The 15,648-nt window shown below is 42.6% G+C and overlaps 1 long non-coding RNA gene across 1 annotated transcript in view; it reads right to left on the reverse strand.

The window, feature by feature from the left end:
• Positions 1–413: 413 nt before the first annotated feature.
• The window catches only part of LOC128781167 (uncharacterized), a 63,619-nt gene continuing 48,384 nt past the window's right edge, over positions 414–15,648 (reverse strand). Inside the window, exons 2-3 of the long non-coding RNA XR_008427065.1 lie at positions 10,627–10,792; positions 414–586 (exon numbers count right to left, since the gene is read on the reverse strand). This is a non-coding gene — a long non-coding RNA (uncharacterized lncRNA). The remainder of the gene's footprint in view (positions 587–10,626; positions 10,793–15,648) is intronic.

The raw sequence follows: 15,648 nt of genomic DNA on the forward strand, positions 1-15,648 counted from the left end.
TTGACATCCTTGACAATCATTCTTCTTCCCTCTTTCTTTTTTCCCATTTTCACTGACCACCACCCCCTCCTGTTATCTCTGAGGCTCTCCCATGTCTCTCTGGGGCAGAAGGAAATGTGTGAAGGTTCTTACACCCTTTCTGCATGGCCACCACCAAGCTGCCATTCCTGAACTATGGCTGTCATATGGTGCTAATACCTGACAGCTTCAGGAATGCAAGCAGGAACAGCATCTGTAGGTCCATGTCTATATCGTTGGCTCCTAGAACAGGGCCTAGGATATGGTTGGCCCTCATTAAGTATTTGTGAATGAATAATAATGAGGCCTGCCTCCTCCCCAAGGCCCCGTGAATGTGACAGAAAAATTCTCAAACCTGTCTTAGAGTCTCTTTGTCTGCCCGACTGCCATGCTAAAATACAATAGACTGCATGACTTACACAATAGAATTTTTTCCTCACAGTTCTGGAGGCTGGAAAACTGAGATCAAGGTCTAACAGGGCTCAGTTTCTGGTGAGGACTCTCTTCCAGGCTTACAGACAGCTGCCTGTCACAGTATTCTCACATGGCCTTTCCTTGGCTCCTGCACCTGGAGAGAGAGAGAGAGCAAGCTCTTTGGTGCCTCTTCTTAGAAGGACATAATTCTATTAGAATTGAGCCCCACCTTTATGACCTCATTTAACCTTAATTACCTCCTTACTCTGAATGTAGCCACACTAGAGACTGGAGCTTTAACATGTGAATTTGTGGGGACACAAGTATTCAGCCTCTAACAGAGTCCTGTTCCCTTCGCCTTCCCATTTCAAAGGCCCATACTTCTGCTGCCTCATTCTCAACTTTTCTGCCCTCACTTCTGCCCCAGGCCAGAAAATTATCTCCTCTACACCAGGAAAAATTGGCTAAGCAAATAGTCTCCTAAATCTACCAGGGATATCCAACCTTTTGGTGTCTCTGCACCACACTGGAAGAAGAAAAGTTGTCTTGGGCCACACATTAAATACAATGTGACATGTAATCACAAAACAGATCTCATAATGTTTTAAGTTAATTTACGATTTTGTGTTGGGCTGCATTCACAGCCATCTTGGGCTACATGCAGCCTGTGGGCTGCAGGTTGGACGCTCCTAAATAGACTATTATCTCAGCTTTAGAGGCTCAGAAGTCTTCTGCTGTGACACTCTCCCTTAAGGCAACAGATTTTTCATTTCTAGCTCTTCAAAAAGGGTCATGGGGTAAGGGAAAATTACAAGGTAAAAACACAGAGCAGAACATTACTCTTCTACTTAAATAATTAAAATATGGGCCCTGGCTGCTGTGGCCCAGTGTTTGATTGCCAGTCCCGGCACATGCCTGGGTTTCAGGACAGTTCCTCACCCTCCCGCCCCCCAACCCCCACTGGGGGCATGCAAGAGGCAACTGAACAATGTTTCTCCCCTTCTCTTTCTCCCTCCCTTTCCTTCTGTCTAAAATAAGTAAATAAAATCTAATATATATATATATATGGAATGAATCATGAACACGATGTTTTTGTTCCATCTGGGTTATACAGGGGAAAATAAAGAAAACAAAGTTTAAATAACAACAATCACAAATGTAAACAAAAAACAAGCTACAGACACCAAGGGTGATATGATCTCACTTCTATTAAAAAATTGCTATGTGAGTGGTAATACATTTATGTGCTTTATTGGTTTACAGGGGAGAAAAAACCCCTGAACTGGGCGGACACCTAAATGTTCACAGGGAATGGGATTAGGTAGGGAGGGATGGTATTAACTTTTTATTTTATATACATCTGCATTTAAATAAGTCTATTACAAGCTTCATGTGAATAAAATGCTCAACTGTGAAGGGGGAGAGAATGAAAAGACTAGATAGATACTTAAGATACAATGATTCTTTTATTAAGATTCCAATCAAACAAGACTGAGATTTTTAAAAAATATATTTATTGATTATCCTATTACAGTTGTCCCATTTCCCCCTCTTCACTCAACTCCATCCTGACCACCCCCTCCCTCCCACATTCCCCCCCTATAGTTCATGTCCATGGGTCATACATATAAGTTCTTTGGCTTCTACATTTCCTACACTATTTTTACCCTCCCCCTGTCTATTTTCCACCTATCATCTATGCTACTTATTCTCTGTACCTTTCCCCCCCTCTCCCCTTCCCGCTCCCCTGTTGACAACCCTCCATGTGATCTCCATTTCTGTGGTTCTGTTCCTTTCTAGTTGTTTGTTTAGTTTGCTTTTGTTTTTGTTTTAGGTGTGGTCGTTAATAACTGTGAGTTTGCTGTCATTTTTACTGTTCATATTTTTTATCTTACTTTTCTTAGATAAATCCCTTTAACATTTCATATAATGAGGGCTTGGTGATGATGAACTCCTTTAAGTTAACCTTATCTGAGAAGCACTTTATCTTCCCTTCCATTCTAAATGATAGCTTTGCTGGATACAGTAATCTTGGATGTAGACCCTTGCCTTTCATGACTTGGAATACTTCTTGCCAGCCCCTTCTTGCCTATAAGGTCTCTTTTGAGAAATCAGCTGACAGTCTTATAGGAACTCCTTTGTAGGTAACTGATTCCTTTTCTCTTGCTGCTTTTAAGATTCTCTCCTTATCTTTAATCTTGGATAATGTACTTATGATGTGCCTTGGTGTGTTCCTCCTTGGGTCAAGCTTTTTTGGGACTCTCTGAGCTTCCTGGACTTCTGGGAAATCTATTTCCTTTGCCAGACTGGGGAAGTTCTCCTTCATTATTTGTTCAAATAAGTATTCAGTTTTTTATTCTTCCTCTTCTCCTTCTGGCACCCCTATAATTCGGATGTTGGAACATTTAAAGATATCCTGGAGGTTCCTAAGCCTCTCCTCATTTTTCCAAATTCTTGTTTCTTCATTCTTTTCTGGTTGGATGTTTCTTTCTTACTTCTGGGTCCACACCATTGATTTGAGTCCCAGTTTCCTTCCCATCACTATTGGTTCCCTGTACATTTTCCTTTGTTTCTCTTAGTATAGCCTTCATATTTTCATCTAATTTGTGACCAAATTCAACCAGTTCTGTCAGCTTCCTGATTACCAGTGTTTTGAACTCTGCATCTGATAGGTTGGCTATCTGTTCGCTACTTGGTTGAATCATTTCTGGAGCCTTGAAGCGTTTTGTCATTTGGGCCATTTTTTTTTTGTCTTGGCCTGTCTGTTACTTAAAGGGGCGGAGCCTTAGGTGTTCCCCGGGGCAGGGTAAAGCTGATTGCTGCACTGTGACTCTGTACGTGGGGGAGGGGCCGAGAGGGACCAATGGCGCTTGCTCCACTCTCCACCTGATTTCAGTCACGCCCTCTGCTACCCAGAGTCAAATTGGGCCCCTCTAGTGCTGGTTCCTGAGTGGGTAGGCTTATGCACGCTAAGGCCCCTGTGGGTCTCTCCAACGAACTCTCCTGTGAGGCTGGGAGTTTCTCCTGCTGCCGCCCCAACCCCCACGGGAGTTTTCATTCAGAGGTTTGAGACTTTATTTCCCCACACTGGAGGCTGGGTTACTTGGTCTGCCTCACTCCCTCGCCTTTCCTCCCAGTTTATCCAGGCATGAATGTGGGGCTGCAGGATGCTACCTGCCAGTCTGCATGCCCCTTTCTCCACCACTCTGAGTACGGCGCTCTTGGTTTGTCTGTGTGCAAATGTAGGGCCACAGGGTCTGCTAGTGGTCAGACTGGCTGCTCTGTTCATCCCACACTCCACCAGTCTCGGTCCCACCATGGCAACTCCAGTCCTCCTCACCCCAGCTGCCCGTATCCGCCCCTGCTACCAGTCTGGATGAATGTTTCTTTTTTGTCTACTTGGTGTCGGACTTCCTTGCTGTTTGATTTTCTGTCAGTTCTGGTTGTGGGAGGAGATGCAATGTGTCTACCTACGCCTCCATCTTGGTTCTCCAAAGACTGAGGTTCCATTTTTTTTAGATCTTATAAATTTTTTTAATTTTAATTTTTATTCAAATACAGTTGTGTGCTTTTCTCCCCATTCCTCCACCCCACCCCAGCTGAAAACACCCTCGCTCCCCCACCTCCACCCTCCCCCTTGATTTGTCCATGTGTCCTTTATAGTAACTGTCCTGTAATCCCCTCTCCTCACCTTCCCCTCCCCACTCCCCCCTGACCATTGTTAGATTGTTCTTAACTTCAATGTCTCTGGTTATATTTTGTTTCCTTTTTGCTTCTATTGATTATGTTCCAGTTAAAGGTGAGATCATATGGTATTTGTCCCTCACAGTCTGGCTAATTTCACTTAGCATAATGCTCTCCAGTTCCATCCATGCTGTTGCAAAGGGTATAAGCTCCTTCCTTCTCTCTGCTGCATAGAATTCCATTGTGTCAATATACCATAGTTTTTTCATCCTCATTTGCTGATGGACAATTAGGTTGCTTCCAGGACTTGGCTATTGTAAATTGTGCTGCTATGAACATTGGGGTGCACAGGTTCTTTTGGATTGGTGTTTCAGGGTTCTTAGGGTATAATCCCAGCAGCGGAACTGCTGGGTCAAAGGGCAGTTCCATTTTTAGTTTTCTGAGGAAATTCCGTACTGTTTTCCACAGTGGCCTCACCAGTCTGCATTCCCACCAACAGTGCACTAGGGTTCCCTTTTCTCCGCATCCTCTCCAACATTTGTTTGTGGATTGGTTTATGTTGGTCACTCTGACTGGTGTGAGATGGTACCTCATTGTGGTTTTAATTTGCATCTCTCTGATGGCTAGTGATGCTGAGCCTCTTTTCATATGTCTCTGGGCCCTCTGTATGTCTTCCTTGGAGAAGTGTCTGTTCAAGTCCTTTGCCCAATTTTTAATTGGATTCTTTGTCTTCCTGGAGTGGAGTCGTGTGAGTTCTTTATATATTTTGGAGATCAGGCCCTTGTCTGAGGTATCATTGGCAAATATGTTTTCCCATCCTGTTGGTTCTCTTTGTAATTTGGTGCTGTTTTCTTTAGCCATGCAGAAGCTTTTTATTTTGATGAGTTCCCATTTGTTTATTCTCTCCTTTATGTCCCTTCCTTTAGGGGACATGTCTGTGAGGATGTTCCTGCGTGGAATGTCTGAGGTTTTCCTGCCAATGTTTTCCTCTAGGACTTTTATGGTGTTATGACTTATATTTAAATCTTTTACCCATCTTGAGTTTATTTTTGTGTATGGCATCAGTTGGTGATTGAGTTTCATTTTTGTGCAGGTAGCTGCCCAGATATCCCAACACCATCTGTTGAAGAGGCTGTTTTTGCTCCATTTTATGCTCCTGCCTCCTTTGTCAAATATGAATTGACCATAAAGATTTGGGTTTATTTCTGGGCTCTCTGTTCTGTTCCATTGGTCTATGTGCCTGTGTTTATGCCAGTACCAGGCTGTTTTGATGACAGTGGTCTTGTAATACAGTTTGATATCAGGTATTGTGATCCCTCCTGCTTTGTTCTTCTTTCTCAAAATTGCTGCAGCTATTTGGGGTCCTTTATGGTTCCATATAAATTTCTGAAATGTTTGGTCTATATCTGTGAAATATGTCATTGGTACTCTAATAGGGATTGCTTTGAATCTATAAATTGCTTTAAATCTATAAATTGGGTAGTATGGCCATTTTGATGATGTTAATTCTTCCAATCCATGAGCATGGTACATGCTTCTATTTGTTTGTGTCTTCCTTAATTTCTTTCTTCAGTGTTGTGTAGTTTTCTGAGTATAGGTCTTTTACCGCCTTGGTTAGGTTGATTCCTAGGTACTTTATTTTTCTTGTTACTATATCAAATGGGATTTTTTCCTGATTTATGTTTCTGCTGTTTCGTTGTTGGTGTACAGGAATGCCTTTGATTTCTGAGTATTGACTTTTTGCCAAATTCATTTATTAGGTCGAGTAGTTTTTTGGTGGAGTCTATAGGATTTTCCATGTACACTATCATGTCGTCTGCAAACAGTGACAGTTTCATTTCCTCCTTTCCAATTTGGATGCCTTTTATTTCTTTTTCTTGTCTGATTGCTGTGGCTAGGACTTCCAATACTATGTTGAATAGGAGTGGTGAGAGAGGGCATCCTTGTCTTGTTCCTGATCTTAGTGGGAAAGCTCTAAGTTTTTGTCCATTGAGGATGATGTTGGCTGTAGGTCTCTCATATATGCCCTTTATTATGTTGAGGAATGCTCTCCCTATTCCCACGTTGCTGAGTGTTTTTATGAGAAATGGGTGCTGTATCTTATCAAATGCTTTTTCCGCATCTATTGATATGATCATGTGATTTTTGTCTTTGCTGTTGTTGATGTGATGTATTATGTTTATTGATTTGCGAATATTGTACCATCCTTGCATGCCTGGGATGAATCCCACTTGGTCATGGTGTATGATCTTTTAATGTATTGATAAATGTGGTTTACCAATATTTTGTGGAGAATTTTAGAGTCTATGTTCACCAGTGATATTGGCCTGACGTTTTCTTTCTTCATTGTGTCTTTATATGGTTTTGGGATTAGGATGATGCCGGATTCATAAAAAGAGTTTGGGAGTCTTCCATCAGTTTGTATTTTTTCGAATAGTCTGTGAAGGATAGGGGTTAGCTCTTCTTTAACTGCTTTTAGAATTCTCCTGTGAAACCATCTGGTCCAGGGCTTTTGTGTGTTGGGAGTTTTTTGATGACTGCTTCAATTTCGTCTACTGTTATTGGTCTGTTCAGGTTTTCTGCTTCTTCTTCATTCAGTTTTGGAAGATTATATTTTTCTAGAAATGTGTTCATTTCACCTAGGTTTTCAAATTTCTTCGCACACTCTTCTTCGTAGTAATTTCTTACAATCCTTTGTATTTCTGTGGTATCAGTTGTAATCTCTCCTCTTTCATTTCTAATTGTGTTTATTTGGATCTTCTCTCTTTTTTTCTTGATGAGTCTACTTAAAGGCTTGTCGATTTTGTTTATCTTTTCAAAGAACCAGCTGCTGGATTCATTGATCCTTACAATTGTGCTTTTAGTCTCTATGTCAGTTAATTCTGCTCTGATCTTGGTTATTTCCTTCCTTCTGCTTGCTCTGGGCTGTCTTTGTTGTTGTTCCTCCAGTTCTTGTAGGTGTAGGGTTAGGTTGTTTGTTTGAAACGTTTGTATCTTTTTAAGGTAGGCCTGTATTGCTATGAACTTCCCTCTCAGGACTGCCTTTGCTGTGTCCCATAGGTTTTGGGTTGTTGTGAGTTCATTTTCATTTGTTTCCAGAAAGTTTTTTATTTCTTCCCTAATCTTGTTCTTGACCCATTCATTATTTAACAGCATGCCATCCAGTCTCCATGATTTTGAGTGTTTTGGGTTTTTTCCTTTGGGGTTGGTTTCTAGTTTCAGTACCTTGTGGTCAGAGAAAATGCTTGATATGATTTGAATTTTCTTGAATTTGTTGAGGGTTGCTTTATGTCCTATCATGTGGTCTATCTTTGAAAATTTTCCATGTACACTTGAAAAGAATGTGTATTTTGCTTCTTTGGGATGAAAAGCTCTATATATATCAGTTAAGTCCATTTCCTCTAGGGTATTGTTAAGTGACACAATATCCTTCTTGATATTTTGTTTGGACGACCTGTCCATTTTTGATGGTGGGCTGTTAAAGTCCCCTACTATAATTGTGTTGCTGTCAATATCTTTCTTGAAGTCCTCCAAGATTTTCCTTATGTATTTGGGTGTTCCTATGTTGGGTGCATATATATTTACAATGTTTATGTCTTCTTGGTGGATTCTTCCTTTGAGTATTATGAAGTGACCTTCTGGGTCTCTCTTTATGGCCCTTCTTTAGAAGTCTATTTTGTCTGACATGAGTATTGCTACCCCTGCTTGTTTTTCCTGTCCGTTTGCTTGGAAAATTTGTTTCCAGCCCTTCACTTTCAGTCTGTGTAAGTCTTTTGTCCTGAGATGGGTCTCTTTTAGGTAGCATATGTGTTTCTTATCCATTCACCTATTCTATGTCTTTTGATTGGAGCATTTAATCCATTTACGTTTAAGGTTATTATCGATAGGTAGTTATTCATTGCCATTTTTTCCTACCTGTGTTCCTCTCTCTTTCTCTTTTCCTTCCTTTCTTTAAAGCAGTCCCTTTAGCATCTCTTGCAGAGCTGGTTTGGTGGAAGTGTATTCTTTTAGACTTCTTTTGTCTGGGAAACTCTTCAGTTGGCCTCCTATCTTGATTGAGATCCTTGCTGGGTAAAGTAGTCCTGGTTGCAGGCCTGTGGTTCTCATTACTTGGAATATTTTTTGCCATTCTCTTCTGGCTTGGAGTGTTTCCATGGAGAAGTCAGTTGCTAACCTTATTGGGGCTCCCGTGTATGTTACTTCCTGTTTCTCCCTTGCTGCCTTTAAGATCCTCTCTTTGTCTTGGAATTTTGCCATTTTAACTATGATGTGTCTTGCAGTGGGTCTCTTTGGGTTCCTCTTGCTTGGGACTCTCTGTGTTTCCTGGATTTGGGTGACTTTTTCTCTCATGAGATTACGGAAATGTTCCATCATTACTTTTTCAAACAGGTTTTCTATCCCTTGCTCTTCTTCTTGTCCTTCTGGTATTCCTATTATACGGATATTATTTTGTTTCATGTTGTCCTGCATTTCCCTTAAGCCCTCTTCATTCTTTCTGAGCCTCTTTTCCTTTTCTTACTCTTTCTGGGTGTTTTTTCTACTATGTCCTCCAGTTCACTGATCCAATCCTCTGCTTCATCAAGTCTGCTTTTCATTCCTTCTACTGTGTTCTTCAATTCAGAAATTGTATTCTTCATTTCCTCTTGGCCCTTGTTGATAGTTTCTATTTCCTTTTTCATGTTGATATAGTTTGCAGTGAGTTCATTGTAGTTTCCCTATAGTTTCTGGTAGTTCTCTGTGAGCTCAGAGAGCTCAGTGAGCTTCCTGATAACCATTGCTTTGAACTCAGTATCTGATAGTTTACTTGCCTCTTTTTCAGTTAGCATTCTTTCTGAGGCTCCTCCTTTCCTTTCATTTGGGGATTGTTTCTTTGTCTTCCCACTGTTTGTTGGAGTCTTCTTGTTAGCCTCTGCTTCTTAAATTGATGTATTCTGACTCCCTGGGTTTGTGGTATGAACTTCTATGGTGGAATGCCAGTGGGATTCAGTGGTACTGTCTCCTTAATCTCCTGTGCTCACTGGTCTTGAGCTGACGTTTATGGGTCTAACACGGCCTATCTGTGGTCTTTTCAGCACTCAGGTTTTATTGTCTCACTTGTTGGGAAAAAGAGAATGGGGGAAAACATAGGAGAAGGGAAGGAGGGAAAAAGGGCATAGAAAAGGGAAGGAAGGAAGGAAGAAGGAATAAAGAAAGATCAGAGGCAAGATAAGAAGGAATTTTAACAAAAATTAAAACAACAGCATAAATAAAAGCAGGCAGGAAGAAGGAATTAAAAGCAGTAAAGGATGGAAGAAAGAAGGACAGAAAGGAAGAAGGAATTCAGGGGGAAACGTGGGAAAAAAAAGTCTTCTGCTGGCCTTAAACCAGTCAGCCTAGTTCTGCTGATCTTCCTGTCTGTGAAACAGGAGGGGGTATTTGGAGGGATTGGTTTCACTTTTCTCCCTTCCTGAGCCACACTCTTTGCTGTTGTTCAGCTTCCAGTCCAGTTCCTCAGGGTCCTTCTGTTCCCCACTATGCCTTTAGTTCACCAGTTGTGCTGTCCTTGAGTTGCACCATTTAAGGGCAACTCAATCTACCCCTTCTTGCTCTTTGCTGTCTTAGATGCTAGGGTCTCTCAGTGCTGCTATGGGGTAGTTCAGCCCTCTACTGGGTGGAGTCTTTCCGAGGAATGCGGTCTCCCCTAGCCCTGCAGCTCCCCTCTGCTGGGTGTCCTGCCTTCGTCTTAGAGAGCCAGTAGTCCCTGGAGGGTTCTGTGCGCAGGGGCTTGGTAGGAGTTGTTCAGAACTGGTGCTTTTAAGTGTGGTTTGCAGGCAGCCAGGCCGTTGATCAGCTGATCCGCGTGGCTTTGGGCCTGTGCGTGGGGTAGGCAGTCACTGATCCTGGTGAGCACCTACCCGACGTTTCAGGTGTAACCGCCCAGCCTGGGTTTCAGGTGTGTGCGCCCAGGCCACTTATGGAGGTGTGCACCCACCCAGGTGCTTTGTGTCTGTGCGCCCAGGCAGCCGGGCCACTTATCAGGGCGCGCTCCCACCCGGGGTTTCAGGTGTGGGCTCCAGGCCACTGATTGGGGTTCGCACTCACTGTGGCACTTTGGGTCTGGTGCCCAGGCAGCCGGGCCACGTATCAGGGAGTGTGCCCATTTGGGGTTTCAGTTGTGGGCGCCCAGTCTGCTATTCTGGGTGCGCGCCAGCCAGGCTTCAGGTGAGAGCTGGGGCTGCTTATCTTGCATTCACTGGCGAGGGCCTGAAGGGGGAGGGGCACCAGAGGCAGCAGCTGCTTCAGAGAGTTCTCTAACTAGCCGCTGAGTGCCTCTATTTTCTCTTTTTCTTTTTGAGAAATTCTTCCTATTCAAGCCCCCCTGGTCCAAACAAGCACCTGGCTGCTCATACAGCCCAGCCTGGCTCTCCCCCAAGAATCCTGCAGCAGACCCTGTGCCCAGGCCGGGGCTTCAGCCGCCCAGGTCCCCGTGCAGGTCCCAGGGACCTTATTGTCCTTAAGCACTCTTCTTACCGTCAGATCTTTCAACGTCCTCTATCTTTGGTGTCCGATCTTCATATATGCTGGAATACCGTTGGCTGTTCACTCTGTTCCTCAGATCAGCTAGGTGTTTCACTGGTGCTGAGGGGAAGTGGACTCCGCTCCCACCTATCTCGCCACCATCTTCTCATCCTCAAGGCTGAGATTTTTTAAAACACAAAAATAGGTGTGGTTTCAAATAAAAGAATGAAAATCAATGCAAAGAAGTTACAACAGTCAGACATTCAAAGTTTAAAAAAAAAACACCCTGTGAAAAGTGAAAGATGTAACAATGAGAAAGACAGTCTAATCTATATATTTTTTTTAAAAAAATTTAGAAGAAAACAAAGACCAAAATTTAGAGACCCCAAAGAAGGGGGAGGAAGGCAGGTGTTAGAAGCAGCTAAGGGTTGAACCTTTGTTAACAATCTCTGTCTAGCTTCCCCATTAAAAAGTCTCCCTTCAAATTATCTTACCCAGCAAATATATACCCTCAGGTATGTGTGAAAACAGGGTGGGGCTCCTTAAATCAACAAAACTACAAATCAACATAAAACAATTTCGATGGGGGATCCTGAGCCAGAGAGAGGCAATTTTGCCTTTGGCAATTGAATTGGGTTTGCAGAACTTTTCTGGAATCTTAGCTGTTAGAGGAAACACAAGGTCACCCTCCCTTGAAGCAGGCCACAGCTGAGTTCAAATCCCAGACAGGTCACCTCTCCACAACTTCATCTCCTCTTGTGAAAAGTGGAAGAAATAAAAAGCCACCTCACGGAATTGTAGGGAAGCTGAATACACACAAAAATCATTAGCAAACACTCAGATAAGTCTGATTCTTTCCTTTAGCAAAGGAGTAGAATATGGTTTGACAATTTGTCCAACAGCATACAGTATGGATGTAGAAGAGTTTACTATCCTCTCCAGGAGCCACTTCTCTTTATGCCAGGCTCCTTTTGGGGAATTACATTTTTCATTTGTTATCTTCAGGGGATGTTTTTGGTTGTATGTCTTCAAAGGTTTCAAGAAAGGTTTTCATAGAGAGGCTGTCACCTGCCCCTCCCCACAGCCCAAACTGTCCTAGGATCAGTTGAGTCCCCTGGAGCTGGGTAAGAAGCTCAGCTTTCACTCAAGAGGGACTCTCTCAGGCTGAGAGGAAGACTCTTGTGTCTCCCTGGGGTCTGGGTAGGGAGAGCACCTTAGCCTTTCATTTTGCTGTCATCCCTATTCCCTTATTTAAACACAAAGACTAAAGGGTTAGAAGGGCCATGTATGAGAGTCATCTTTTTGTCAAATGAATCAAAATGATATGGCATTAAGCAGTTAGAACCACCACCTGCACTCCTGATGCAGGCACTCCAGGGGTCTGTGCTTCACTGTCGGTTCTTGGCTTCGTGTAGGGAAGAATTCAAACTAGACCTGCATAGAGTTTAAAGTGAAAGTGAGTTTATTAATGAAGCAGTGAGACAGAGAAGGGGCTACTCCACAGACAGAACAGCCCCTTCCTGGTGAGATTTACTTCTTTTTTTGAGGCTTATTTAATCAAGGGGTAGAGCATTCAACAAGGGGGCGGAATAATCAGGATTTTTTCCCAGGGAGAGAGGTGGAAACTTCTTGGAAGACCTCTGGAGGCTTTTTCTTTGTGTCCTTACATCATGGGCTTTCCATTTCTGATCATGGTGGTCTGTGGTGTATGCTTTAGTACACTAATGTGTTATAATGAGTGTATAATGAGGCTAGGGATTAGTTATTGTAAGGTAGATACTTAAAATTAGTCACCATGTTAGATTGAGCAGGTCTTCTGCTGGTTCTAAGCCATAAATCCATTGGGGGTTGGTCTTACTATCTCCTTGACAGTTCCTGTAGTCTTATCAGTTACAACCATTTCACCATATACCCTATCTCACCCCCACACCCAAGGCTGACATCTGGACTTACAGCCAAAATGGAATTAACATGATTTAAGCAGAGCCAAGAGATGGAGAAGGTGGGATCAAAACCTGGTAATGTACCATCTCAGTCACCTAAGTCAAATACCCCTGAACTCTTCAGTTACATGAGCCAATATCTTATTTTTAATCCAGTTTGCTTGGTTTATCTGTTACAATGGAAAAGATACTTATAAATATACACCCCTTCCCCAACCTCTTTCTGAAGAAATCTTCAGGCTAAACTTCCCTACCTCAACAGTGGACTCTCCTCATACCCATCATCTCACCTTGGAGATTAATGGGAATAAAACCCTAGTAATTTCAAATGTTTTCTCTTTCTTTGGGGTACTCCAAAGGCCAGCAGGGTCACTGAATCACCTTGGTACCATTCAACTAGCAATTTAACAACCATAATGAGAAGGGTACTCCAGGCTCTAGTCCAGGGGTGGTGGTTAGTCATTGCATTCAAATTCCAATTACAATAGTTGAAGTCTAAATATATCAATGGCCAGGCAGGGGTCCATCTTCACAGTTTGTCCTTCATCCAAAGGTGTAGGCTAGCAATACCTATCGAGTGGTGAGACATCTCTCTCCTGTATGTCTCTGGAGTTCTCAAAATAAGGCAGGTGTCTCACATGCAAGATGGGTTTCCACATCCAGCCTGGAAATCTCTCTGCACCAGCTCTAGGTCTTTTCATTCTCTGTGACTTTGCTGCTGCAGCTCAGCTTCCACCAACCCTAGTGCATCGTTCTGTTGACAGCCTGCCTACTCAGCCACCATGCACTGGCCCTGTCCACTCTTCACTGCCAATGCCACTGTCTGCGTTGCCCTGCTACTTCTGCTAGGCTCTGTGGCTCTCTGTTGCCTACATCTCTCTGACCAGTAAGGAAATGCCTGCCTCTTTAGCATTCAGACTTTTCTGAAGTAAGTCACATTTACTTCCTGTGTCTGGTGGGAGCAATTGCCCTGGACTTCACACTTGATCTGGGCTTCAAGGAAGCTGACATTAGTGCTTTGCAGGAAGAAAGTGAGACCTACAGACATCTGTTTGAAGATACCAACCTAGTGCTGAATGAGTAACCATCTTAGTCCACTTGGGCTGCTGTAACAGAATAGCATGTACTGGGTGGCTTAGAAACAACAGAAATTTGTTTCTACAGTTCTGGATGCTAGTAGTCCAAGATCAAGGTGTCTGCACACTCAGTGTCTGGTGAGGAGTTGCTTCCTGGTTTGGAGAACAGCTGTGTTTTCACTGTGTCCTCACCTGGCAGAAGGGCAAAGGAACTTTCTATGGTCCCTTTTACAAGGGCACTCATCCCTTTCATGAGGGCTCCAGTCCCATGACCTAATCAACTCTGAGAGGCCCCACTCCTAAATACCATCACATTGGGGGTTAGGATTACAACACTTGAATTGGTTGGGGGAGGGTGCAGAAATATTCAGTTTATAGCAGTAACTATCATGCCCCAGAGCATCCAGAGAGCATACTGTATATGCTCCTTAAGCTTCAGTATGACAAGAACATTTCCCTCTCAAGTCAATAAAAATACCTTTCCTTTATTTGCTCTTACCAGAAATCTGCATATAATACTATTTTTTTCTGAGTGGACAAATGTGATCTTAGTGTATGACTGAGAATGGAAAAAACAGGAGACAAAAACAGGTATTGACAAGATTTCTTTCCTTCCCATTTTTATTTCTCTGGGGATTTTTAATGCAAAGCAGGAGCAGAAGCATTCATGCAAGTCAAAATGTTTAGTGAACAATTCTATAATAATCATAAACAAGCCACTTAAGTATTCTCTAAACCATGCCAGCATCTGGATTTTTAAAACAAGTACATTTCTTTTTCTTTTTGTTTCTAGTAGAAAATGAAATTTATTTCCACTTTAGAGATAAAACATAATATCAAAGAAATGCTAGACTTCCAGAGAGCAGTTTGCCTACTATACAGTATCCACTCCCACTCTTGTGACAGTAGATCAAAGATTATGAAAGACTAGAGATATATCCATGAAAATGTTTGAAAAGCATTAATACAGGATTTTAAAAGTTACCAGGATCAAAGAGTAATTAGTAAATACTTCTAACACCAGTTAGAGACCAGAGAAGAATGCATCTAGGTTAGTAAAATACACATTGGATGCTGTTGATGCCCCACCGAGACACTCCTTACTTGGACAGTGAACGCGGAGTCTGGCGCTGTCAGCACTGGCTGCCTGCTCTGCTCCCCACCCCGCCCCTTTGTGAAGGCTCTCCCCTTCCAATGGCAGTCATCTCAAGCAGGTGCCTTTCTTATCGATGACAACTAATGGGTGGTTGTAGCACGTTAATTGTAAATTCCATTCATTCACTTTAAAAAAAAGAAAAGCAAGTCACCCTAAGGTAAGCACATGTTTTTAATGTACTTCTCTGTTGTTCCTGTCGATTTGTTATTAAGATGGAGCAGATTGAATGCATTGATACTACTTTTAATGCTGTGTGAAGAACGGACAGCTTTTCTTTCACTAGGAAACTGAAGCCTGGTGAGGTTTAGGACAGTGCTTCAAAAACTGTCCTGTGTATCCAGATCCCCTGGGTATCTGGTTAAAATGCTAATTCTGCTTTAGCAGGTCTGGGGTGGGACCTGAGCTGCATTTCTGACAAGCTCCCAGGTGACGCTGATGCTGCTGGTCTGGGGAGCACACTTTGAGATGAGGGTTTATAATTATCAAACCCACACAGCTAGTTTGTGGCCTTGTGGGAATGAAGATCTGGGTCTCCTGAGTCTTCCTCTCATTATCTTTCAACTATACTGCATAGACTTTAATAATGAATAAGGTCACTATAAAATTCATCATGCAAAGTGACATATTTTTTAAAGTAAAAGGAAGCACCAGTAACAACTGCCAGGCATGTAACAGGACTGTCCAAGACAAATAGGGACTTACAGGTACCTTGGCTTTCATAGAAATGGAGATTACCTCCCAATGAACAAATTATTAAGCATTTATTGTAAACCTTTTGGGAAGAAGTGCCACACTTCCTCCAAGAGGAAATCAATCTGAAATATTTTGCAATTGCTAGAGATAGTAGGAAGGGTAAATA

The sequence above is a fragment of the Desmodus rotundus genome, chromosome 1, assembly GCF_022682495.2.
Source record: "Desmodus rotundus isolate HL8 chromosome 1, HLdesRot8A.1, whole genome shotgun sequence".
Classification (NCBI taxonomy): domain Eukaryota; kingdom Metazoa; phylum Chordata; class Mammalia; order Chiroptera; family Phyllostomidae; genus Desmodus; species Desmodus rotundus.